Here is a 27,701-nt window from a genome sequence, read left to right on the forward strand (position 1 = left end):
GCAGAAGCAAACAAAAGCTGCTCCATGCTGCATGCAGAGCACTTGCAGCTTTCATGCACTGAGTGGGCAATTAGCAGCCATTAGGAACCTGCTGACCTGGCTTTTGTTACGGCGCGCTTGACTCTGTAAGAGTGGCTCTCCAGCATTACAGCTAATGCCTCCTTAATCCTAGCAGCTCTTACACTCAAGTCCTTTGCATTCTTCCCTTTCTCCCAGACCACAAGTTGCAATACTTCAATTACGAATATGGGGAGAAATTTTAAAATAAAGAATTCTTTTCATCTTCTTAAAAAATTATACAAAAGTAACAAAATGCACTGTGGATGCTAATTAGCAAGGTCTGTGAAAGCTTTAAATAGCTCACAAATGCCCGAAAGGAGAAACTTGCAGCTACAAATGACTGAATCCAAACACTAGGACACAGATTTCTTTATACTGATTCTTGGCAGAATAAAAAGGCATCATCATCCAACTGTGCTGCGGGAAAGGACAGCTGGACGGTTCATCCTGCGGACCGAAGGAGCGCGGCTGCTCTGGATCTCCCACAGCCGGCGGAGAAAGAGAAAGCTCCGCGTCCCCTCCGCCCGCCCGCAGCTCCGCCCGCGCTGGCACGGCCGGGCAGCGCCCTGCCCCAGCGGCACGCCAGGGAACCCGCCGAAAACGGGAAAATCCCCCGCGCAGAGGCGCTTTTACAAATTCTGATGTTGGAGTACGAAGTAGCAAACGAGGCCCAGCAGCAACAGCCAGCCTCATAGACATATCCATTTTATGCAATTCAGGAGTTACAAAACTTGCCAAAACACTCTGGGATCAGAAGTAGGTTCTGCTAGAAAAAAGGGTTAAGAAGGCATGATCAAGTTAAACAATACTTTGGGGTCCTATATTGATATTTTAAGTGACTGATTTAAATGCTGGCCTTAAGTTTGGTTACGTTTCTGGAGTATTTTGTTTTTTCCAGATTTTATGACAAAATGTACAAATAGTGAATTGCAAACCACTACAATAAGTGTTAGGACGCATATCAAAACTGAATTAATTTTTTTCGAGGTGAGCTTTATACCTTGCAAAAATAATTTTTGAAATGAGGTAAAGAAGGGATTATTTTCCTTCTAAGCAGGACCTTATCACTCCAAAATTTCTTTTTATAAAATTCAAAATCTATATTTAGTCTCATTTTTTGCATCACAAAACCCTGGTAGCATCAATGACAATTTTAGGCGGGCAAGCCATACTAAACCACATCCCAGCTTGTTTCTAAGCCAAACCTCTTCTGTACCCAGAAGAGTTATACAAATCCACTGATATTAAATTTGCAGGTGAACAGATGAAAAAGCAATGTCAAATGTCCTGATCAATAAAACGTTCCATCTTTCAACTTGTGTAGGGCATAACCTTATTTTCATCATCACAATCAGACTGAGAGTTATGATACCATTATTTCTAAAAAACACTCCTCCAATTATTTATTTCTGCCACTTCAAAAGCTACTGCTTCAGTCTGCTGAGGGGCACATTTAAGAACTATATAACACAGCCACCACAGCTTGCATTCCTTCTGGTGGGAGAAAAAAATAGATGAATTGAACATATTTTTTTGCCTTGTGTTAATTCTCCGTATACAGTTTTACATTGTCATGGATCCTTGTATAAAAGGTGAGAGATCCTGTGTAAGCACATGCACACATATGCTTTCTATCTTCATCTTCAGTAAGTGCATTACGCCGAGCAGATGGCTGATTACCTTCCACTAATCACACAGACAATCTCACTTTCCCCTGCTTTTCTGCTCAGTCAGATGCTAACACTCTTGCACAAAACATAGAATGTCTGTGTCAACCATAATAAAGTTTATCAATCACCACAAGTCTTGGAAGGCTTCTTGCACTCATTCTGCTCCCCAGTTGTTCGCATTTCCCTTGTTTATAAATTGCAGGCCACACTCACTCTGCCAGCATCAGATCATCCACCCTTTCCTCCAACAGCAGTCAGCTCCTGTCAAACAAAGCATCATTAAGCATTTTAAGCCATGGAGTCGTCCAGTCATTGATCAGTGGTGCAGACACTGGGCCGAATGAATGTTAATGAGCTCTAATTTCCCTTACTGTCACATATTGTTAAAATCAGCCACAATCACTATATAGCCACCTGTCTGTCATGTAAATAATTTATTTCAATCCCAAAAAATGCCACAAAAAACCCCAGAGAAACTCTATCACTAAATAATTTTGTCTGCTTGCTGGGTTTGAAATCTAATGATATAAATTTTAACATCAGATTTAATGAGCTCATTGATGCTGAATTTTCTTGAATAGATACAGTGAAAACAAATGTCTCACACAGACAAGTTATATTATAATGTCTTTTCCATTTCAGTAGTCTCAGGGATTCTCTGCCAAGTTTAAGGCTCATTATACTTTTCCTTGAAAATGTAATCAACTGTATCAACTACAAAGATAAATTATGTCAGTGCACAAAAAACCTGAAATATATAATGTCAGTTGCATAGAGAGAAAATTGAATTTAATATCATATGCTACACTGATCTTTGTTGCTGATTTCTTATATGATTTAAGAAATAAAAAGCTTTGAAATAACTGAATTCTAATGGACCCAGTTTAGGTTTTTCTCTTCATATCATGCCTCGTGAATGTGTTTCAGAAATACTTCCTTTGCAATTATCCTATGATTATATTTAAAATTCTGACCAAACTGGACAATTTTTAATTCAGGACTCCTTGGCCTCTTACTCCATATATGACACTCTTAGAAAGTATATCTGACAGGGAACAGGATGATGCCTTGATTCCTTCAGGATATAGACCAGAGAGGCTTGCACAGTAATTCCAGTACTAAACATGAACACTAACATGAATCATGATTACAGTTTTTAATGTGACCGACTTAAAGTCCATTAAAAAGTCTGCCCCCAAGCCTTTAATGGCAGCAAAGCCAGATCATCAATTTTTAACTGAGGAAATACAACCATGAATGTTCAAGTTCCTGATTATGTGAATAAATCAGAATTTAAGACACCACAATGACCCAACAGAATCTTTGTTATTTACGGTTTCTTTTTCTAATACGAAATGAAGGAAAATGTGGAACTCAAAGGCAAATGCTCAGCCAGAAACTGGAAATTATTGTGGCAAATCAGGGAAAGTGGAAATTCTACTGGAGGATTTAGCAGAGGATCTCTATGAAAGTGATGGCCTAGCAGGAGAGACTGTGAAACAAACCAACAGTCTGTAAGGTCCAGGCATTACATACCCAGGAAATCTCCAAGAAGCCAGGGGTAAAACAGGCAAATTGCTGGTTGTGGTGTGCATGACCTTCCATTTGGAACTGCTTTGGTTCTTAGGATATCAGATTGCAAAGAAAGGTTCTGCAGATCCTGTCACATGATGTTTATGCCATGAAAACTTGTAGAAACTGTAGCAGAATGAAGCAACACCATTTTTTTAGAGGAAGACCCTCCCCTCCTGTTCCTGCAAAGCGTACAACTGGTGTATTCCGACAAAATGCTTTTGACAAGATTCAGTGCCAAAGGCTAAATGAGTCTAAATAGCCATGGCATAAGAAGGAAGGTCCTTGCATGGACAATTAATGAAAACAGTAAACAGTGAAATGAAGAACAAATGCGGATCACAAGCAGGGTTTCACAGAAACCTCTGCTAAGCACTATGTTTCTCAATAAACAGAATAATGACCTGAAAAATGGGTAAAAAATTAAGTGGAAAAGGTTTGTAGGAGGTATTGGGGCAAATATCAACTCTGTGAAAGATGTTCACAAGGCAAAAAAAATGAGCAATAACATATAAGATTAAATTTATATAGACAAATATTAAGTTATGTGTATGAAAAAGAAAAACCAATCCAACCAACCACAAAAAAGGTGAAGCAATGCATTAAATTTATCTGCTCCTAGCTCATATAACTTTATGTTCTCACTTATAAAAAAGCAAGAAGGCTGGCTGGAAATGATCCCACTAGACAAGTGCCATGAGGTACATCAGAAAAAATTCTACACGACAACATATACAGACATTGAAAGCAATTTTGTAGTGCCAGACTCATACAGACAGAGAAATGTATTCAGAGAGTCAAGCATATTGTGATGAGCAGTTGTGTTTCCTGGTCCTAACTGGGTACAGGCTTGCCCTGCAGTGAGTATCTGGGAGATGATGTGCTACAAAGAAATTAGCATTAAAATGGACAAAGACAAATTAGCTACTTCGTATTAGCTCATCATCACTTCAACATCCTTTATTAGCTAACTGCTCTACACCATCTTGGGCCTTTATTGTCCTAATTTTCACTCCAAAAAGCCATCAGTACATAGAGGCAATTTTTACACACTGATGTTTCAGCACACATTTGAGTATTTTTTTGTTGCCTTTTTTTTCTTTTTTTTGTGCATTTGGGCAGGTTGTTTTAGCTTCCCTGGATAAATCCATTTTTGTCATTCGAGTGGCTAAGAGTGAGCAAAATACTTGTAAATTTAAAATAATTTTTCCCTTCAGCTACAAAAGTCAGATGGTGAAGGATGCATAATAACTACTCTAGCCAGAAGATGGTTGGTGTCTTGTTCCAAAATTTTTCTCCAAAGAGATAGTGTGAAACATCTTTTAAATTGGAAGATAGCAAAATCAAGATTAGGCTTGGCTGAATATTAATCTGGATTTAAATGATCTTTCAGTATAGACAGAGGCAGTGAGATATAAGAGAGAACATTGTGAGCTGTTTCTCCTATCACAGCAAAATGAAAGAAACTGGTGCAACTCAGCTCAAAGTTAGGGCAAATAAAAGTAACGTTTCACTTCAATTTCACACTCTAGTTTCATTGCAAATAAATGCTAATCACTTAGGAGAAATCTTAACATTTTTTTCTGGGAAAACTTTCCAGGGGCTAAATGAGCTTATTCCTTTTAATTATGGACGCTGATTATAAGAAATTAATTACATGTATCAAGAAGCAATATGACCTCATAATAGATCAGATAAGAACTTTCTCACATGTATTGTACAAAGTATGTCAGCCACAGCCAATGTCTCGCTGCCTTCCAAGTCTTACATCTCTCTCTAGCAGAAAGACCATAATTTCAGCTTCTTCCTTAAATATGTTACAGGTACTGCAATAGTGGATGTTCTGTCAATCAGTACAAATGTTATTAAAAAAAAAACAAACCCAAACCAACAGCAATCCACCTGCAGACTTCTTCAGGGCATAACATTACTATGTCGGACCCAACAGTGCAACTAAAGGCATTTAAATTTCCCCAGCCCCAATCCTAATGATAAATAAATCAAAATAGCCACAAGACATGCCATCATTTCTGAAATCAGTTTTGTTACATTAAATTTTAAAAAAAAATCATAAGAAAGGTAGAATTTTGAAGAAACTGCTACTTTTTGGAATTATGGACTAGGCAGCTGCTGAGACCAGAGAGCCCTTGTGAAAATCAGTGTTCTGTGTGAGACAACACTCAGTGAGAATTTACAGGGGCAGTTAGTCACAATCATGTAAAGTTTAACTATAAATTTAGCTGTTTGGTATAATATTTTCTCAGGTCTTCTTTAAAAGAACACCAAAGCAATTGCTTTTTTTCTCAATTTGGGAATTCACAGAAATAGACCAATTTCTGTGGACCAGAAGCTGTTTCATTGTACAGAGCCATGCTCATGAAATGTTCTGCTATATTGTTTTGGTTCATGGTAGTGCCTCATGTCAGTAACACACTCTCAAATGTGTGCATGCCATTGTTTCAGACATTCAGCTATCTCAGTAATAGTGCAGTATAAAATAGTTTTTTTTATTTTGGGGATTAATTTTTAATATACATTAAAATACTTGGTGTACTACAAGGATGGCCCGCAGCTTCAGTAACTATTCTGCAAATTCTTTCCTCCTCAATCACAATGTGGATAAAATCCTGCCACTTCATGTTGATTTACTGGTCAGCTAAAAATAGATATCTAGTCCTGTTGTGTAATCAGTCAATTGACCACAACACAGGAAATTAAGGCACAAATGTTTTTACCCTTTTAAGAAGTACTCATATATTACACTGCTTTCTTCTGTCATAAACTTGATCAGGTACACCAAAATTAGGTTAAATTAGAAGAGGAATAAAAATTTTGATGGTTCTGAAAATTCATGGTACAAAATTATTTCTTCATAATCTTAACTAGTTAAAAGATTTTAACATAAGTTAACAATCCCCAAACTGCAAACAGCTGTGAGTAAAACTTTTGGTTTCAAGATACCCACAATTGCAAATTTTTAAGAAGGATAAAACTCTTTACTTCCTAAAGGCGAGCACAGGAGGGAAAAGTCGGTACTATTCAGCATAACCTATACAATTGTAAGGCTGTTTTCATTATTTGCAGACAGTGTCTTGTTATCCTGGGAAGCACCTGCCTCCATTCTAAGGCTTTACATGGTGGACTAAATGCTACTATAACTGTACTTAAGAAATGACACCAGAACTCTAGAAAATATGGCTAGAATGAGGCAAAGGGAAGGGGAAGGATACAGATTTAAAGCTCAGTGTGTCACTACAGGGAACAAGGACTCTGAATAGGAATTCTGCCTACTCTGGGTAGCTTTTTCTTTCTTCCTGCCTTCCTGAATGGTTTTGACTCTTATTCTATGGCAACAGGACAAAGAGACACCTATATACAGAAACTTCTTTGTAAGACCAAACAGATAAGATGGTGAAGAGATCACCTTACAAAATTAAGAACCATCTCAAAGATGATCTTGCACAATGGGTCCTGACCAAACTGCAGTATAACAACAGATATCGCAGAACCTGGCCACCTGCACAGTAGGTCGCAACTTGATTTTTACAGTAATCTGTGGGCTGGCCTTGAAGAGAAAGGTGTCAGGCTACAGCTACAGAAGATACTTGTATGTGAGGATAAGCCGGTTTGGATATTTCTGATTCAGATCCTTGAATCCCTGTAACTTGCAAAACATTGCCTTTGTTTTCTGCCTCATCAGGACTGGGCTACACAATGTCCTGCTGTCAGCTAAGGTTGTTCATTTTGGTTTATTGTTTTTTTTCTCCTGATATAAAAATACACGTAGCATCATGTTCTGAGACTTCTCTGAACGCTTTCAAGCACAGAAGATTCTCCTGGGAATGTAACTGAGGATTTATATTAAATTTTCCAGGACCAGTAATAGTTACACTCAGTAAATAGGATCTTAAGATACCACTTTCTTCATAAGAGTAGCTCGAGAATGACAGATCTTACCCCATCTGCTGCCACCAGCAGGTGACATTCGCACCAGCACATTTTATGAATAAAAGACTTGCAAACTCCCCCTTCCCCACATATATATATATATATGGTGTACACTTTTAGTCAATCTGTACAACTCACATAATTCTCTTATTAGAACAAGTTAATAATATTAATTAACAGAGATGCCATAAGACAGTCCACAGGAGGTCCATTAATCTGCTATGCAAATTACATTTTAGATCAAGCACCTAAAAAACCAATAGAATCTCAACACTTAGTGAAAAACTGAAATAATTGTATGAACTGGTATTTTTGTTTGGTTACATTTCAATTCATATATATATATAAATATATATATATATGTAAATAAAATCACTGCTATTTCCAGTTCAGCAACTTTTCCATGCTACTACCAATTATGTGCAAAGGGAATGAAAAAGGCAAACTATAAATGGGCAGAATGGAGAAACAGTCACTTATCCAGAAGTAATAGCAAATGTTGCCCATGCTATTATTTAAAGTTTTATTCTATATTTTCTTGTTCTGTTTGACCTCCAAATTTTGTACACTAAAAAAGCATCCATTATGATGAAATAACACCTAGTTCAAAAAATACATTTCTGTCAGTTTTTTGAATATACTGTTACAAGTCAATCATGTCTTCAATTTGTCGGGTATCTTTTAGTTATAATTTTTGCTCAGGAAAAGCAAGTTAAATTGGCAACATTTGTTCAGACACCTGTGTAAACATACAACTGTGAACTGTATGCATGCAGGATATTTTATTCTTCCAGAAAAAAAGTTATTATGGAAAAATGCTAAAAGGTAGAAAAATAATGCAGAGTCATTTTAGAACTGTATGTATGGTACATGCAGATGTATGGTAATGATTGCAATCTCAGATGCAATTTCAATAATAATTTTTTAAGCATGAAATGATTGAATTTATAAAAATTCATGCCATTCTCTATGTGCTTCCCAACCTTAAATAACAAATTCTGCATTGAAAATACTATGCATCTCTTTATGCTCTATGTGGCTTTTAGTCTGGAAATTGGGATTGAAATTCCACAAGACTTCCCCCCACCAGATGTCACTGCTTTTTATGTTTGAAATGTTCACAAAATAGCATTCCTTCCATGACACTTATTTGTTCCTGAACTAAACCAAGGAATCTGGAGGTGAGTAAAAGGCTTAGAAACCCACTAAAAAGTTCAAAACATGTTAAACTGTTTTCTCAAGGCTCTTCTGAAATATTTCTTGCAGAGTTTCAATTTAGTTACTTGCTGTTGCCAACCTGTGGTGCACTAAACCCTGCAGCTGTGATGACTGCAATAACACAACGAACACGGGTTTTCAGCATAAGTAAAAATACTGAATTTTTGCTTGAAAACTCAAGATTTTGTTCAGACAGATGGAAAAACAAACATGATTTTACAGAACCTTCAGCTACTTGAAATTTCAGGATCATCACTTGGGAATGCTTAGACCTCAATTCCAGCAACTGCACTAAAAGTTTAAAGAAGTAGAATTAAACTGCAACAACTGAGCAAGCTTTCCTCAAAACACCTCAAAGTTCTGTTTAAGGTGCTTTCTTTCAGAGTAGATGCCAGTTCCTAGAAGTAGCAAGAATTAGAGCTCTTTCTTAAAAATACCTGCAGCCATTTGTGGATGGAGGAGGAGCTACTCCACCACTTTTTCTTTCCAAATACAAAATGGTTTTATCCAGGTATAACACTTCACATTTAGTAAATGTGATTTATTTTTGTGTGGCTAGTAGTCAAGTATTCAGTAAATTGTTCAGTTGCACAGAAAATAGAGGGTAAGTATTTTCTGCTTGTTTGTTCTTTATATGAAACATGGGACTGGAGGAAAACCTTCACAAAATTCTGAATTGCACAGCATGTGTGACTGTTCTTATTAGGACAAGATAAAGGACACATTTCTGTCCTTTCAGGTTTTTAAGCTCAGTCAGGGATAGGTCTTCGGGAACCTGATTTAGCAGGCAGAAAATGCAATATATGTCCAAATTTAATTCTGAAAAAATGTGCTTTGTCAAAAATTTTTAATGACACAATCTCTGCTCTGTTTAACCATCTGTTAAATTCCAATTTACATGTGCTATTCTACTTTCATGATATACACACATGGGATTACTAACTTGAAGTTCTGATCAGCCACAGAGCATATGATATGGCAAAAAGTATCAGAATTAATGGCCTTGTCTTTTTTTCTGCTGAAATATCCACTTTCTTCAAAACCAACAGTACAGACGTGCACTTTTACTTATTCAAAGACATATAGTTTATAAATTATTACACCAGTACCTATTTCTATTCCTCTTTCATGCCAGTGGGTGACTTCAGTGCATTGCAGGTATAGTAAAAGTCTGTAGAAACAGACCTAGATGAAACCAAAGCAGTAAAGAAAATTATCTTACTAAACACCATTGGATTTGCACGCTTCAGTCATCCCACCATTGAACCAGTCCACGGAGAGTGGAATTTCTTTGCATCTTTCTTTTTTATCTTTCTTTTCTCCTGGACATTTACACTTCTGAGAAATAGTGACAAGAATTCAAATAAATAGTAATAGGACTCAAAACCACCCTGTAACTACATTGCAGCAAGTTAGTGCAAGATCTCATCTAAATATAAATTATTGTATATATATGTATGTATTGACATTATAATATGAAAATGTAATACTCAAAATTATTTATTTAAATAACACTGATTGGAACATATTTTTTGCACTAAAACATGTCCCCTACATTGTACAAAAGTAGCCTGACAGGTTTAACAATGAAAGAAACAGTCTATGAAAACATTTGTGTCTATTCTGTTCCTCTGCTCTGGTGAGACCCCACCTGCAGAGCTGCTTCCAGCTCGGGGATCCCAACACAGGAAGGACATGGAGCTGCTGGAGTGACTCCAGAGGAGGGACACCAAGATGATCAGAGGGATAGAGCATGTCTCCTGTAAGGAAAAGCTGAGAGAATTTGGGTTGTTCAGCCAGGAGAAGAGAAGGCATCAGCATGACCTAATTGCAGCCTTCCAGTACCTGAGGGGAGCTACAAAATGGAGAGGGAACTTTTTACAAGGCTGTGCTGTGATACAAAAGGGAATGGCTTCAAAGTGAAAGAGAACAGGATAAACTAGATATTAGGAAGAAATTCTTTACTGTGAGGGGGATGAGGCACTGGCCAGGTCACCCAGAGAAGGTGTGGATGCTCCATCCCTGGAAGTGTCCAAGGCCACGTTGGGTGCGGCTCTGAGCAACCTAGTCTAGTGGAAGGTGTCCCTGTCCATGGGAAGGAACTAGATGACCAATAGCTATCCCTTCTAACTCAGGCTATGCTAGAATTGGTTTTAAGTCTGTTTTGATAAAAATGGCTTCAAGTTGGTAATTTCACTTTTAGAACTATGTTCCCTTCAAGCAGAAAAAAGTAACACATCAAACATTGGTTACGTGCTTGAGCAGAGAAGTAGTAAGGAAACAAACTGCAAAAATAAGTTTAAAAAAAAGAACAAAACAACAACAGTGGTCTAGCTCATAAACTCAGCAAAGATTGTGATGAGCTTCAGTTATTCTAGAGCCTAGTGACTGAGTTGATGGACTGGGATATTCCATCTGCCAGAAAGTGTCAGGAGAAACAGTGGAAAGTGCTAGAAATGTCTGTGTTCCCAGCAGCTGCGGAATTAAATGCTATTTACAGAGCCAGCTACAAATGATAACATTTTTTCTAGAAAAATCTTGAAATCTGTGAAAAGGGAGGGAGAGAGGGAGGGAGGGAGGGAGGGTTTGCTGGGAAGATAATTTCCTCTGCAGTTGCCAACACAGTTAAGATGACATGGATATTTTCTGCATCACTCTTCTAATTGGTAACTACACCCCTTGAATGTTTTAAACAGAAACAGATGCTTCTGTCTTAAAATTGTTTTGCAAGGCAAAAGGGAAACAGAGCCATGGATGAGTGGATCTGTTGGTCTTTTATGTTCAGAAGAATTGATTTTGCAAGGATTACAAATACTTCTTTGTGGAATGCAAACTATGATAGCTTAAAAACTCGTCTGAGTGTTGAACAATAATTTATATAGGATAATGCAATAAGATAATTGTCCTTCCCAAGCTTGTTCTTCCATTCATTGATAAACACTTTTAGGAGAAACAAATTATATTATGAGATGGAACATAGCATAGGAAGATAGTTACATGGTACATATTTCCCTGCTCTAGCGCTGTCATTCATGCTCTCTATTGTGTAGATGAAGAGCAAACCATGTCAGACACCTTCTCTCTACTGCTCATTCTGCATTTATTGAATTAGTAAGTCACCTCCCTATAGCTCTGTTTCCATTCTTTGATGAGCAAATTCCTCAGGCCAATAACTCTTTTCAGTATACACCAGAGGCAACAAAGTGCAGCCACATTGATATCTTGGAATTTTAGGCATTAAAGGCTGAAAACAGTAACTTAGAATGAAGGGAAAGGCAAAGTAAAATACACTGTGGATATACAAGCAGCACAGGGATTTCTTCAAGACTGTTGCAAGCAAATTTAGGTGTTTCCTTTTCTGTAGTCCCAAGAAAGTACCAGAACTGCAAAATCATTTCTAGATTTGCTTGATACTGTAATTTACCCATGTTCACTGCCCTGTCACTTTTAGCCATTCCATGATCCTGCATGTTTATCTTCCTTTGTTCTTTGAGGAGCACATGTAAGGGCATTATGATCTCCTCCTTGAAAGAAGATCATACTTGATACTGTAATGCAGGTAAATAATGATATCACGTGCTTGTTTGTTTAACATCCCTTTATACAGGCCATAAAAATGTACATAATAAAAAATCATTATCGTCTGCTATTCAGTAACTCTGCAATGCAAAATTATTCTAAGCAGTTACTAAGTAAAGGAAAGGTTTACAAGAGTAAGACCATAAATAACTTGGAAAAAAGTTCAGTTGTGGCAGCATGAAAAAAAAGTAAAAACATGAGTGGATTTCAGAAGCAGCCCTAATATTCACTTCAAAAAGAAAGTTTTGTTTGATAGATTTTTTCATAGTCACATGCATAGTTAAACTTTGTTTGTTTGCAATTATTTTGAAAATTCTCAATGTGATTTCATGCAAGTTTGGGCAACAGAGACATCCACAATTTGATTAGACTGCAGTCTCATTAAACATCTATGACTAAACAGCTTTCTACCCCTTCTCTTGTCATACTCCTTTCTAATTTAATTAACTTCTCATTCTTAAAATTAGGTTAGGTTCTTTCTATACTCATCTACAAAACAACCTCATACCCAGTGATTTTTAAGCAGCAGCCATTTTCCTGACCAGTATCTACCCACTAGAAGTGGGAGAATTCAACTCATTTGTCCAAACACCATTGCCCAGACCATGCCTATTCAAAATTTAGGATATTAGCTATGACATAGGAGCTACAGGAAAACTGATCTTCAAGACATAGGTCAGGCAGAATACTCTAGAATGGTGCAAACCTACTCTTGGAGACAGTCCCACTCCACCAGACCTTTAAAACCTGTGTTAGGAATCTCTTTCCCTTCATCACCAAGTATGAATGGTGCATATGCCAGCAGCCAGCCTTGCGTGACTCACCAGAAGTGTTCTGCCTGTTCATTCATGAAACAACATTAACTAAATGCAGCTGAATAGTTACCCTACAACTTACTGCTTCACCAGTAAGAAACTGTCATCCCATACATCAAAAAGTAGCTCTAAATGCCAAGACATGCAATACTTTTGGAGTGAACATTCTTTCTGAATATTCTGAAATCTGGAAAAATTTGCCTTCATAGCTTAAGCACCACTGTGTAACACAAACAGAAAAAATAGAAATATAAAATGAACTAGTAAAATGGTTTCATTGTGTAAAAGTATCTGCATGAAAAGTAACGGCATCATGAACTTCACCTTAATTTAATTTTTTAAAATATAAATAGATATTCACAATAAGGATGAAAGAAAGTGGCAAAGCAAGAGGTGAATCCTCGCATTTGCTGTTGCTCTTGATGAAAGTTCAAATGCATGTTTTGTTTCAAACATCTTTGTTTTTGAAAGAATCCTTTTGGATTAACACAGCATGCTAGTAATTGCCTTTCTCTTCTGTAACACTAATGACCCTGTTTTATCTTGTTCCCACTCTTACTCAGAATTGGAACCAGCTTCTTGTCTACCCGAGAACAGAGAAAGAGGACAGTATTGAACATTAATTTAAAAAGTTAATTGAAAGAGTAACTCTTTAGAGTAGTATGCTGTGACAGTCTTTGTCGTTCCTCTGCTGTCCTGAAATCTCTTTCTGGTTGAAAAAATCTGCTCATTTTTGACAGACACAGCTGAAATGGGCCTGGAGGCAGGAGATGCACTTCTCAGCAAGGAAAGAAACAAGGTAAAATGTTGGAGATTTTTTCAGGGATGGCTTGGAAGGCAGCTTTGGGGGACAGGTTCTCACAGCCTGCTTCTATAAACAGCAGAGGTTCTCAGGTTGTTTTTAATTACAAGTAAAAGTGACAAACATGAAGGCTTTGAGAACCTTGCATATCAGAGTTCTCAGGCAGCTTTCTCATAACAAGTAGATGTTCTATCTTTGGCTGTTTTGGGAAAGCAAAAATAATTTTGAGAACCCAAATCTTGGTATTGGAAACATAAGGAGGAGTTGGTATGTTATCTCTGACCTATTGTGAGCTCAGATTTTGCAATATGCATGAAGTGAATTAACACTGTTATAAAAGGTGTCAGATTGATTAATAAATCAGAGTTGATGCTGATCAATAAGGGTGGATCTCTCCCTCCGACTTCAATAGTAAAATACTGCAAGTTTTTCCATAGCAGCCTATCCACTTTCTGAGCTGATTGCTTCTATTCAGGCACATAGGCAGGGTTTCCTGTGGCAAGAGCAAGGGCCTGTTAACCAAAGTCATGCTTACAGTGAGGAGGGGTAAACACTAATAAATCATGGAGTGTTTTTTCAGTAGAAATAAAGCACACACCAAAAGAAACAAAGATGTGGCTTGCTTGCTAAGGGATCGTGGGAAGAAGCCTTTGGTGGGGAATCAAAGCTGTTTTGAGTGAGATCCCACAGGGATTAGCAAGGCCCAATGCTATTTGACATTTACACCAGTGATCTGGAGGCAAAAATTAAAACACTGCTTATAATTCTTGCAGATAGACAGACTGGTGGAAAGCTAAAGAAGGACCAGTCTGGCTACAGCAAGAAGCTCCCCTGCTTTTGAGATGAGTCACACTGGTGGCTAAGGTCATGCTTTCTGAAAACTAGAACAATAAACAAAATGCACTTTAATCTAAACAAATGTAGGGTTGGACACTAATGATCAAGGAATGCAATCAATACCTAACATATGGGAGAATCCTGGGAACAATAGGAAAAAAAAAAAATAGCACCGCCTCTGAATATAAGCAATTGTGAGAATGGAATGTTATATGGAGGTGTGGGATACACATTAAAAAAATGTTGAAAAACTGGAATGTGCGTGACAAAAGTCATTGAAGTAAAAACAGAGATGTTTAAAAAGATATTCAAGTGTGAAAGTTGAAGCCAGACAAGTTCAAATTATGACAGTCTCCAGCAATTAATCATGATAATCAAATTACTGAGAAAAAAAAAGAGTGGATTCCCTGCCTGTTGCTCATCGGAAAAGAAAGATAACGGTCAGTCAAATGAAAGTTACTTGGCCCAAACACATACAAAAATTCTACAACTTTAAAAGCTAGAGACTGTTCAGGAAATTAAAATGTCAGAAAGGTTGCTGGAACATAAATGAGGATTTCTGCAGTCAGAATTCAGACCCTTGGGCCATACTACATTTCACAACACTACAGTAAAGAATGTTGAATGACCAGAAAAACAAGGATCTGACTCTTCTGATCATGCTGTAAAGAATTTTTATTTTATTATCATTGCTGTTGTGCATATCTAATATCTGTTTTACTTATAACCTCTCTTCTGCCACCAAATCAAGAGATTCACTAGTAAGAACATGCTAAAAATAATGAATTTTGCCATCTATTAGAATTTCTAATAAATTTTCTAGTGTGACAAAAAAACAAATTTTATTTCAAAGCACTTTTGAAGGAAAAAAGAGAAGTCAAAGAAGCTTTACATTAAGAACACTTTTTAATATTTATGGAGGTGTTTTTTTCTTAATCTGTATCTTTCTATATTTCTACAGAAAATATATTTGTACGGAAAATTTAAAAAAATTGGATTAAGGATTTTTCTTTAATCTGTTAAATTATTCTAATAAACTTTCAGCCACTAACTTTTTTCCAGATTTTCAGAAAACAGACAAGAGACTTCATCTTCAGGACAGTCTTTAAATAAATGTTTCCTGAAGTAGAGTTGAAGTAATGTGACTGGTAAAGCAGCAAGCCTATTCTGGGTTCCTTCCTTTAGGTTCTATTACTCAATGCATCATGCTGGTTTGATTCAGGCTACTGGTAATAGAAGTTTCTGACACTGAAAATAAGTTTCAAAAAGAGATGTTTATTGTAAGTGACAAAGAATAGATCTGCTTCCAAAAGTGCATTGTCAGAGAGTCAGGCATAGTTAGGCTGTTGCAACCCTTGAAAACACAGCCTGACAGAAGGAGGAAAATAGACCTCTTCTTTCATTACTTTTCACCTATTTCATGGAATGATTCCGGTTAATTTCTAAAATACCAAAGCAGAATCTGAACGTTCTGTACTAACACTCACAACAATTTCAAAAATATTGCAATATATTCTGTGATTACCGCAATCTTGGATATTGCTTCAGTCTCTATTACTCATGGTTTCATGCCAATAGATATTTTTTCATTTGACACGTAAGCAATTGGAAATTCACTGACTCACAGAACTGCTCCATCTTTGAGGAGCTGCAGAATTGTTTATGTAAATATGTTTCTAAACAACAAGTCTGTCTGCAGTTCCTGTAAAACTGCTGTGACATGCCATGGGATTGTTGTCAAACCACATCACATCCATTATAGACTCAGTCTAACCCTTTCCAGAACGAGGGATTTATAACCTCACTTATACACTCCACAAACTGCACATCAGATCTTTTCTGTTAAGCTTCAGAATAAAAGAATAGCAAAGCATGACTCACAGCCTTGAAAAAACCATGTCCCTCTCTTGGGGAAAAAGTACGCGCAATCTCTACAGGATCTGAGCTGACGCCATGCAAGAGAAGGCCGGCATGACTAAACAGCCAGAATCTGCATCGGCTGCCATTACCACAGCTCTTGTTTGTGTAGTGTGAGATATGGAGCTGTCAGTGGCTAACTGTTCACAGGAGTATAAATAGTCCTGTCGGATTTTGCATTCCAAGCTCATAAGTTTTGCATCTCGTGCTGTCAGTAGCTGTTCCCAGAAGAGCTGCTCACCCTGCAGGGGCAGGTGAGCCTCAGCCTGCCCCAGGCACCCCTGCCACGTAGCTGGGTGTGCAGACATGTGTGCTACCATGCCACTGAACTTTTGCTGGTGCCACAGATGGCTGCACACGCATTCCTCACAATCCCGAGAGCTGATCTTTGTGCCTGAAGGACTCTTGACAACCATGTTGACAGTTGCCTGTGTAAGTGACAAAATCTGTGCCCCTGTGTCTAAGGTCCTTTTAAGAGGGAGGGAGACAGAGGGCAGCTGGTGGGGCCAGGGGACAGCTGGCCACAGCTGCTCACCTGCTGGAAACCCTGCTCCAGCATTTCCTGCAAGACATAAAAGCAGTAAGGGGGGAAATTTCTCCTCTGTCCCAGACAGACCAATCATATATTGTTACGCTATACTTCTCAATACTCTCCCCCAGTCCAAATCAGCAAAAATTAATCATTTCTGTACATGATGTGCCATACCAACACGACCTGACAAGGGCATTGTGGGTGGTTAGCTGTTACTAAACATAAAGCATAAAACTAAAACATAAAACGTGTGCATAAAACAAAACCCCAAGCCACTATGTTATGGGCTATGTGACCCTAGTACCACCCTGCTTCCCTAACTCCATCACACTTGCAGCTGTGCAAGCCCTGGCAGTTGGGACTGCATGCCTACTGCAGACTCTGCCAAAAAAGCCATAAATCTGTCCTTTTACCACACTACTTTGAAGAGTCATCACAGATTTACCCAGTTTTTCTACAGCATTAGTGTCATTCTCTTCAGAGGTCCTTTATAACTACAGGTGTTCAGTTATCACTTTTATTTGATTGTTGTGTTATGGGCCATTAACACAAGTTCTCTTTATCACCTCCTTTGCCCATTTTAAAGTTCATGATATATTATACCTCTTCATCACAATACAACCACTTTTGTTATGTTTAACTAAAAACTGCCCTTCAGGCCTCAACATCTAAATCACTGCTTTCCCTCCCCTATGTTGTTTTGTTTCAGAAAACATATGTAGACAGTCTGAGTAAACCAAGCAAGGGTAGAATTAAGAAATAATTTAACTTTCATTCAAAAGTTCAGTTCACTGACATTCTGCACTATAAATAAGAATGAGGAAAATAATTCTTTAGCAGTTACTTTACAACAATTATTCCATGTTACATCAGGAAATGAGAGGCCAATTTAAATTCATATCCACAAGCTAATTGTATCAGCTACCAATTCCATCACTCATGCATTGCTCTTGTGGCTTATCTCAGCATTCATGTCAACTCAAAGATTTAAAATTTATGTTGCAATATAAAGAAAACTCAGAGCAAAGGGATGGTGGAGAGGACTGCTGGTAGTTTTTAATATATATTTTTAAAGACAGACTAAGGTTTGTGTTCTTACCTGCAAAACACTGCTTATTTCACAAACTATTGTGGCAAAATCAGATCTAAATATTAATATAGTATTGTCTTTTTCCTGTTTTTATTTTAACCTCCTGATGTTTTGACAGTTTGCTTTCAACTTTTAATTATCAGGCCACCTAGCTGTACACCAAAATGCTCAGGATCAATGTGCCACTGTATATTTAAATGGTCACTCATGAATACACTGGACATAAAGTGCAGAGGCAGAACCAAAGCACAGAGTCATCAGTAAGTTTAGGGAAGTTAATACATTCTAAGTTGCCATGCTGCAGTACTAGATGAAATATCCACAAATCTTACTTTAATACCCATTGTGAATACTGTCCTTACAACAGGTTTCATCCCCAGGCAGAAATAAGCAGTGGTTAGCTATCACCTAAACAGACAAGAAAGTGGACATCAATAGACCAATGTGAGATGATCATACTTGCTTCTGGCTATAATAGCATTTTGATGCGTACTTTGTGGATTGCCTGAGACTGCAAAATTATAGGAAGGCCACACAATCATTAACATCTTCCAAGACTGTTTCCCTAGGGACTAAATCCCTAGGAAGTTCATGACATTCAGAGCAAAGTACTTTGCTTACATGAGTTTAGAGTTGGATATTTGTTCAGGTGTCCAATTCTAACATCTAGCTGCCAATTTGCATCATCAAAACTAACTCAGACAAGTGTGAAATCCCTGGCACCTAGCAGCATCTCTGAGGAGCCCCGGTCCCGTTCTGGAGCATGCATTCAGCCACCTAAATCTGTTCAAAACTTACTGGTCATCTCATACCAAGACCCCAACAGGATGCATAAATTCCCAATGCCCTCCATAGGAACCTGCTCCAGTGGATGTGGTCAAAATATGTTGCTTTCACAGACTGAACAGAGGGCTCTTGTAATCAAAGGTTGGGTTTGGAAAATGTGATCAAAGTTGCTTTCTTGGAAAGTGAGACAGATATAAATTCCCAGAGCAGAGAAGGGATTTGAAGGCAAATCACTAATTTCCCAAGAGATTGTTTATCCTCTAAGTTACTGGGCTTGCAGTCTGAACTCATCTTTTAAGTTGTTTCACCTGGCTGCAATAATTAAATACACACTGAACCATAGAATGAACAACTGCTCTCCAGCTAAAGGTCTGAACAAATCATATAGGAGAATGAAGAGATGTATATCACTCCCAAGGTAAAATCTGACTAGAGCGCAGCATGAATTTTTTTGAGTCCACCTCGTGCTTAGTACATTTCCTGCAAGATGACTCCAAATATTTCTCCACTAAGACTATCTGTAGCTGGCGTGGTCATAATCTCTTACTCCAAGGCAGAAAAAATAATTGGTAAAATGCAAAGCCACAAGTGTCTGAAGAGAGAGGTTTTTGAGCTAGGGGAAGGAATGTGAGTTCATGTTCAAATCATAGCTTTATGTCATGCTGATTTTGTTTTAGAGATTTGGGGGGTTTTTCCCCTGTTTAAAAGGTCCTTGTTGAGCTACATCCAACACGTTATTTCTCCATATAGCTGGAGTTTAATTTGATGTTATTAATTCTACAGGGTAGAAAGTCCTTAGGAGTTATGTCTTGAACTAAATACCACCCTGCTCCTTCCCTGTTACATGCTAGATGGTTTTGCTATTAACTTTTGCAAAAAAGCAGATACATTTTTTTCTTCTTCAAAACTCCCTTAATGTTATGCTCAACTATGCTTGTACCTGCCACAACTCTGCATGATTTGTGAATAAGTATTTCCAAGCCTTGCACCAAAGGGGAAAGCTGGAGGATGAAAAATGCATATTTAAAAAATCTTTTTAAGGCCAGAGTGAACCATTTTTATTTAATCAAGTTCTCCAAAGCTAGAATCTGATAGTAAGAAACTTTTTCTTTACATTTTCAGGTTTTAAGTACGGACTAAACCAGTAATTTCTCTAGTTATACCACTTACCATGCTCTGCATGCTGACAAAAAAAAGCTCAGGGTTTTCTGTGAAGCAGATAAAATCAAAGACTTGTTTTTAAATGCAGGCGGACAAGGACACAAGTCAGAAACATATTTTAATAACTCATGACAAGTGTGAATGTGACTGAGAAACTTCATATGATCAGATGACAAGCCTAATTAGGAGCATGCTGCTAAGGCAAGAATTGCACATTTCATAAGATCTTAAGGAAAGAATATTTATTGGTCCACAGCAAGGAAAAATAAAAATCCTGACCCAATATCTTTCCAAAACCTGCAGCTGTAGCCTATCTCTTGCTCCTTTAAAAGATTCCACTGACACTTGTCAGGTTGTTTTCAAGCAGGTAGGCCTATATTTTTTCCCAGGTTGCTCACAGAAACAAAACCCATACCATGACAGAGATATGGTCTGATGCAAAGCTGGAGTTTGTGATCTTTTACTTCTGCCCTTCATATTTTATACACCTACATCTACAGAAATGACATGTGCAGGATTTATGCAAGTGCAGGGTGAAGGGTGGTTGCTTTTTTTAAAAGAAAAGACTGAAAATCAGTAGAAACACAATGTGAGATAAGCTAGTGCTCCAAAGATAGCACTTTAGGTACATCTGAACAACTAAAAACTACCAGAACCATTTTCTTTCTTCCTTCATAGAGCTGTATGGTGATCAGCTGCCTGTCCTCAGGACAAACAAAGGAATTCATCTCAGGAGGACCAAAATTTTGAAAGCGCCTCTAGGATACCTTTGAATTTTTCCAAGGGCTTATACTGGAAGGCATCTTCAGTGCCCAGAAAATGTAACCCAAACAGGTGGCCTGTTCAAGTCACAGCAACCATCCTGAACTGAAGCACTGCCCTCTTTGAGCTGCTCTCTGACACAGAGCAAGGGTCTGTTTATAACCTTTAGTCAGCTGAGATTTCTTGCTCAACTGCTTGTTAATCCTGCATAAGCACCATGCATCTGACTGGGGAATGGCTTGGTTTAAAATCACTGCCCCTTGTGATTCACAAGAGGAATATCCACCAGCACAGATAACAAACACCTTTGTCTGCTAACATCTTCTCTACATCTCTAGATTGCTCTGTAGCTTCACCTGTAACCTGCAGCAGGTAACAGTGTGATGTAAGGTAAATTGCTGCCCATGACAGTAAGTACAGTCAACATCCTCCTATGGGCTATAGCATAATGGAAGCAGAGATGATATTTGTTGTAGAAAATCTGTAGAGGAAATAGTCATAGTAGACACCCTGGAAACAGGGCATGGGGCAACAAACTCCTTTCTTGTAAGGATAAAACCCAGATGTCAAAGATCTCAAGCTGAGGATAGAGATCTACAGGAGCTGCTGTTTGGGAGAGACCATGAGGGAGAAGGAAAAGAGATCCCAATCACACAGAACAGTTTAACTGCTTTTGCATGACCCTCACTAACACAGGGACAGCCTGCCTGCAGGCAGGGTCTGCAGGGAGGAAATGGCTGGAAGTTGTTTTCTGCAAGTGCAAATCTCTGAAGTAATAACATGTGGTGCTGGTCCTCAATCCTATGACCCAGCTGTGAAGAGCAGTTATGGGCCTTTTTGTTCCTCATATTGCTTCATTTAGGGGTGTTCTTTCAAAAATATACAAATACATATGCATATCCTTTTTTTACTAAATTAGGGGAAGAAACTGAAATACAGGCTGAGCGCCAGAATGGAGCACCCTCTGCAGTGTTACACAGGACTGCTGTGGAACAGAATTACACAAGTGAGGAGAGCAATGGCATATATTGCAATGAGAGGAAAATAGAAGGGAACCATCTATGCAAATATTTTGCATGCATTAGCTTAACGCTTGTTCATATAAAACATATTAAAATATGTCAGATTTGTTTGTTCCAAGTAAATACACAAATCTGTTTGTTTAGATTAGCAGCAGACTGACTAACATAGTTTTGACAAAACTTTTGATAAGTGCATTGGAATGCAGAGAAAACCAGCAACGCTGGTTTATGTTTGCAGTAAATCTTTAGGAGAAAACATAGAAGACTTTACATAGCTGGTAATTTTTGGGCACACCATGCTCTCAAAAACACGCGATCTCTTAGAAGTCCCAGCTGCCTTCCTTTGAACTGCACTCCTATCAAATGAGAGAGGATGGCATGCCACAAATAGCCCATGGTAAACACACCAAAGAAAGAAAAAACAACCCCCCAAACAAACAATGTTTCACTTCACTCAGGCATGAATAAGGCATGCTTTGATGCAATTGCATCTTATCTTTATAATTTATTTTCAAGTACCTTCCAGCAACCAGAGTCAAACAAAACCAAAGACCTGAATGCATGTAACTTACAGCAATAATGAGGATGGCTCTTTTTATGATCATCATAAAAAGCATAAACCAAACAATCACAACTGACTAATGAACTGATCTGGGGTCTTGGGAGAAAGATTTCTGTAATAAATACTGGAACTACAACACTACATTGTAATGCTAATTAGGTGCATAACAGTTGGTAGGCAAAGCACTTCTCTGATTCATTTCAATAGTACAAAGAAGGGAACAGATCCCCATGGCTCTGCTTAGGCACAGCATAATTTGAAAAATGGGAGCAATTCTGTAAGTATGATTAACCAAATGAACTACCATTTGTTTTGGACAAGATATGGGCAAGGAAACTAAAGAGCTCAGGCTACACAGGAGTGCTTAAAAGCAGCAGATGTATGCTTAACTAATATTTAACAGATACGAGTTTTGAAAATTTGTTGGAGGCAGACAATGAAATACAGCATGTAAAACTAATTTGGGCTGTACTTGCTATGTAAGGTGCTTTTAGAGAAATAAAGCAATCTAGCAATATAAGGGTTTTTAATCTATGATTGGCAAATAATTTTGAACCTGTTTAAAAGTTGAAAAGTAAATAGAATTTTTGTGATAATTGAATGTTCTGTCATGATGCATGCAGTCTGAAGCTAGAGCACTGCTTTGTGATATGGGAAAAGTTGCACTTTGTGTGAACCTTTTGTAAATCCCCTTTATCTCTTCAGTGCTTGCAAAACTGCAAAGAAATCATTAAAAAAAAAAAGAGGAAAACTACATTCCTGCTCACATTTCCATGTTGAATACAAAATTCACCCTTAGAAATTTCAATAAGCAATGCAGGGTAAACTGCAACCAGCTGTAAATTTCACTCACATGAAGAATTTTTCAAGACAACATCTCCTGATTGGCTGTTGAAGCAAAAAAATCATGCAAGACATGAAGATAAACCTCCTGCCAGTATTAGGTTCATCTTTTACAGTATGCTTTTAAAGTCTTATTTTAAAGATACTAAAGCACCTAAAAAAAAATTCTTACATTTGTTTGGGGAAATACAGCTTGAGGTATTTACCCATCTGGAAAACTCATGTCCAAAGTTACTCTTTCATCAAGGTGTTACACACCACTTTACACTGATATATAGGAAAAAAAGTCACCTGCATATAAATCTAAATGCATTTGTATCTTTATGTGACCTTCCAGACACAAACAGATCTCATTCAGGACAATGTCTTGTCTACTAGATTGTACTTTTACCTGAATGAGCACAGTTTACAAAGCTCCAATAGTTTCCACATCCTAACTATTTTGCTGTGACCTACTTATTCCTATTCTTCACAGTCAGAAAAGAGCCACTGGATGAAGGAAAGTTAAATAGCCATTATATTAAATTTTGCAAACCTGCCAGGTAAATGGGGGGAGGGAGTGAAAGGGAAGAAATACAGAAGAAAAGGAAGAATCTCAAAATAAAGTACATGAGCCCCTTGAGGTTGAGCGTCAGGCTCAATTAGGTTAATAGAGTTTCACTGATTTGCTCCAGTTGCAAAACTGGTTCAAGACTGTGTGTTCAGAGATGCAAGAGAGACAGATTGTACCTTGCTCCTAGCTGAGCCTTGGTTCCAGCTGTACCTTGTTCCTGGCTGAATATATAGTGAAGAACATGCCTCACACTCCTGTCACTGGAATGCTTCTGGAGACTTCTCCCAGTACAGTGGTGAATCACCCTGATCAAATGTCTTAGTCCTGGTGTTCTTTTAAGACTTCCAATCCTAACACAATATTCACATATCTTTGCTTCTCAATTCTGTCTCACAGCTCTAGCTCAAATCTAATCCTGCACACAGTCACCTTCTGTGGTTTCTCAGCACTTGGCTCCTTGGATGAGTCAGAGGTCATTGCTCTGGGTGGTATCCAGCCTGCAGTTTGAACATTATGAAATTACAGCATATTTTAAGCACAGAAAAAGCATCCTAGATTGTCACCATGGTACATGTAGCTATCAAACAGCATTAGAACTATAGATATGCAGTCACCATTTTCACCACTTTGGTTTCTAGACTAGTGCAAGTTGTACACAAGTATCTCTGATTGAAGTGCTGGTGGCTGGTCCACACCAATGCTCCTATGAGAGCAAGGCAAACAGTAAGAGTGAAATAAATAAAGACTGAAATAAAGAACATGTCTGGTGCCCCTAAATTAAATTCTCACTCCAAGTTAATTATGGTTTTCACAAGTCTTCTCTCTAACTGATCTGCTAGCCAATAAAAACACTCAGATCCAAGCCCTAGGTAAGTTTGAGAGAGAGAGATTTGATCTCAGTGTACTTCAGTACAAGTTAAGGATTCAGGAGTTGACAGTCCTCCAGTGCATTCACTGAGGCTTCCCTCCAGCTTAGCTACATTGTCCTGTTTCCTCTTTCTGTACTTTTTTGTTAGAAATGCCTTGGCTTGATTTTTACATCCTAGTCTACTCATATTTCTACATAAAGGGCATTTCAACTGAGAGGAGTGACTGGCAAGTCCTCCTTCTGACATGCTGCCCACCAGCAGAAAGAAAAAAATACATGAAGATTCTGGACAACCTCACAAAGTGACTAACAGTAGGGCTCTTGACTTTGGAGTGGCATTCAGATGCAGCAGTTCCACCCAAAAATTTCAAGCAACAGCAGATAGTTTTCAGAAGATGTCTCTTTGAGTACATTTAAAAAAAAAAATTGTGTTGAATGCACATGGAAAAGCTATGGCTTATTATAAATTCAAAGGAACTAAGAGGAGTTTGACTCTTTCCCTTTCTCACTGGCTACATTTAAATAAGAAAGTAGAGGTAGTGGAGAAATAGCAGCTCCCAGAACAAGTAAAGGCAAAATGTGGGGTTGGTGTCCACATCCACTCTGCTGACAGATTTTTGGCTCAGAGTTTTTTAAGTAAACAGTGATAGAGAGAAAAATCAATTACTATAGCAAGGGAAAAAACAGGTAGGAGTGATATTATAACAAAGCAAATTTTGCTCCTGTAATAATCTCATTTTGCTGTTGACATTAAACCTTGAAGAACTATGGCTTTCCACTCTTACATCCCAGATATTCAAGACAGAGGGACCAAAGTAAGCATAGAAACAGCAGATTATTCTTTTTGGCAGAACCAAATGCAGCAATTAATCCAAGCTGAGCAGAATGTACAAATAAAGGCACACTTGTCCAGATATGATTTCACTATATGCTGTTGCTGACATCAAGACCAGTACTGAGTAATTTTAAGAAAAATTCAATGTATTAAGGCCTCTATCATTTATGCCACTATTCAAATAAAAAAATTTTCAAATCTTCTGGTATTGCAGGTCTGAAAAGCCACCAAATGTTGACAGGACATGACAGAAAGATTCATCTGTGCTTATTTTATGCTTTTGTTACTGACAAGACTTCTTAGAACTTAAAATGTACTTTAGTCATCAGAAAATGCAGAGCATTTCAAATGAAATGCCCAAAAAGCCTCTTTCAGCCTGGATGGTGAAGAATATGACACTTTGCCCACATTATAGTGCAATTTATGTCTCATTTATTGGCAGGATCCCTTATAGTTACTGTAAGGACACTGCCCTGCTTCTGGATTAATTATTCCTAATTTCTGTTTATCACTTCTTGTCCTGTCCTGTGGTTAAACTAGTTGGAGCAGTTTCTGAGCAGAAAATCTAAGCCTATACCTCAAGTAAATAAAAACCTAGCATTTCCTCTATTCTGGGACTCAGTAACATCAAGGGGAAAAATTTCTTTTCCACCTTCAGACAGAAAAATAAAATATTTTTACACTGCTTTCACAAAACTCCGCTCCAGTTAAAATAAGGTATGTCCACAGGAATGAGTGTGTGTCAGCAAAAGGAACAAGAAACTCTGAAGAAAAGAGAAGTGGTTGGAGGCAAGCTTCTGCAGGAGCTACAGAGAGAGCTACCAACAAGTCAAACCAGCTTCGGGACCAGCACAGCAGCCAGGGCCTGTCTGCAGCTGAGCAGGTGCTGCAGGAGGCTGCACTGCCCATTATTTCCATAAGGAGAGGGGGGAAAGGCAGTGCTGGTAACAGCTGAGCAAACTGCAAGCCAGGGAAATGCTGAAGCAGCTGCTGGACAGCAAACAGGCCCCAGCAGAAAGTACTCATCACAATGAAACAGAAATGCATGTACAGAGTTACTGTATTGTATTCTGCTTCCAATTCACTTCCTGCCCTAATTAGAATTAATATTTTAAAGTCCTAAGAGAAATCCACCTTACACACGGCTGCTCTTGCAGTAATAAGGATTAAATCAATCCTTTCTTCCTTCAGCTCCCCACTGGGAGCAAACATATGGCTTCTGAGAGGGTTTGACCCATTTCCCATCTGCTAATGACCAAACTAGAGGTAGGGAAATGCAGCATCAGCATACATCTATGACAAGATGGAAGGAGGCCTCCTGAAATTAAGGTGAACAGATTGTTCAAGGAAAGATATTGAAATAAAAGAAAGCTTTTTACTATACCAGAACTCACTATTAAGCACAGCTATACATTTGTATGAGTGCATTAGGGCTTCATATATATTTATGAGTAATACTATGATAATGCAAATTATTCCATAGCAAATATTCAGCTGAAGTTATTAGTCAGTCTTCAAGATCCCTTTCATCATTATTTTAGTTGCTTGTAGACACTGCACATAGATAATTCTAGGTGGACACTGTTGGTCATCCCTACCACACAGCAGGTTGCAATGAAGGGCTTCTCAAACTTGTAAATTTGATAACTCCAAAAGTAGCCATATTTCACTAATAATAATTCAAGTTGATAAATATATTTATTGTATTTATTTGTTTATGTTTTATATAAATGTGTTTATTGATGATCTTTATTTTAGTGGAGCAATCCACTAATGCAGCCTTTCTGTTTCAGTGGCTGGAGTTCTCTCCATCAATGTGCTATATGCTGTAAAGCTAGCAAGTTCATTTATTGTTGTCTCAGGATTTCTATATCCTGAGACAACAATAAATTGTCATCAAACAAAAATATCTCTATTTCTCAGTGCACTTCATTATAGAATTGCCAGCAGCAGACTTGTCCCAGGACTCTCATCCCAGGATAAAAGAAATTTAATATCTACACTACAGATTTTTGGAGCTGTGAAGCATTATTCCTCATATGCTTGTAGTCACTCATGTCCGTCTTTTAAAAATATGCTGAAATACAGAGCAAATTTTTATTTCAGGATAGATCTATCAAGCAACAACTAACCAAAGGTTGGGTATAGGCCTTTTCAGGTTTGCCATCATACCAGCTTTGAAGGAATCCAACTCTGCATTTTTACAGTGTAGGAACCAATTATTACAAGTCCCTTCCTGCTGATTCATTTCTCCAAATTCTCTAAAGAA

At 37.9% G+C, this 27,701-nt stretch overlaps 1 protein-coding gene across 5 annotated transcripts in view; it reads right to left on the reverse strand.

Moving 5' to 3' along the window:
- Positions 1-27,701, reverse strand: part of AKAP6 (A-kinase anchoring protein 6) — a 258,549-nt gene that overhangs the window by 213,882 nt on the left and 16,966 nt on the right. The window contains exon 1 of one of the 5 annotated variants that reach the window (XM_074542702.1): positions 1,944-1,965. The exons of 3 other annotated variants lie outside the window; for them this stretch is intronic. The gene's annotated coding sequence lies outside the window, so the exon portion shown is untranslated. Of the gene's footprint in view, positions 1-96; positions 523-1,943; positions 1,966-27,701 lie in introns of those variants that run through there. One more of the 5 variants, XM_026792816.2, reaches the window with a different exon arrangement.

Source organism: Zonotrichia albicollis, chromosome 6 (assembly GCF_047830755.1).
Source record: "Zonotrichia albicollis isolate bZonAlb1 chromosome 6, bZonAlb1.hap1, whole genome shotgun sequence".
NCBI classification, from domain to species: Eukaryota; Metazoa; Chordata; class Aves; order Passeriformes; family Passerellidae; genus Zonotrichia; species Zonotrichia albicollis.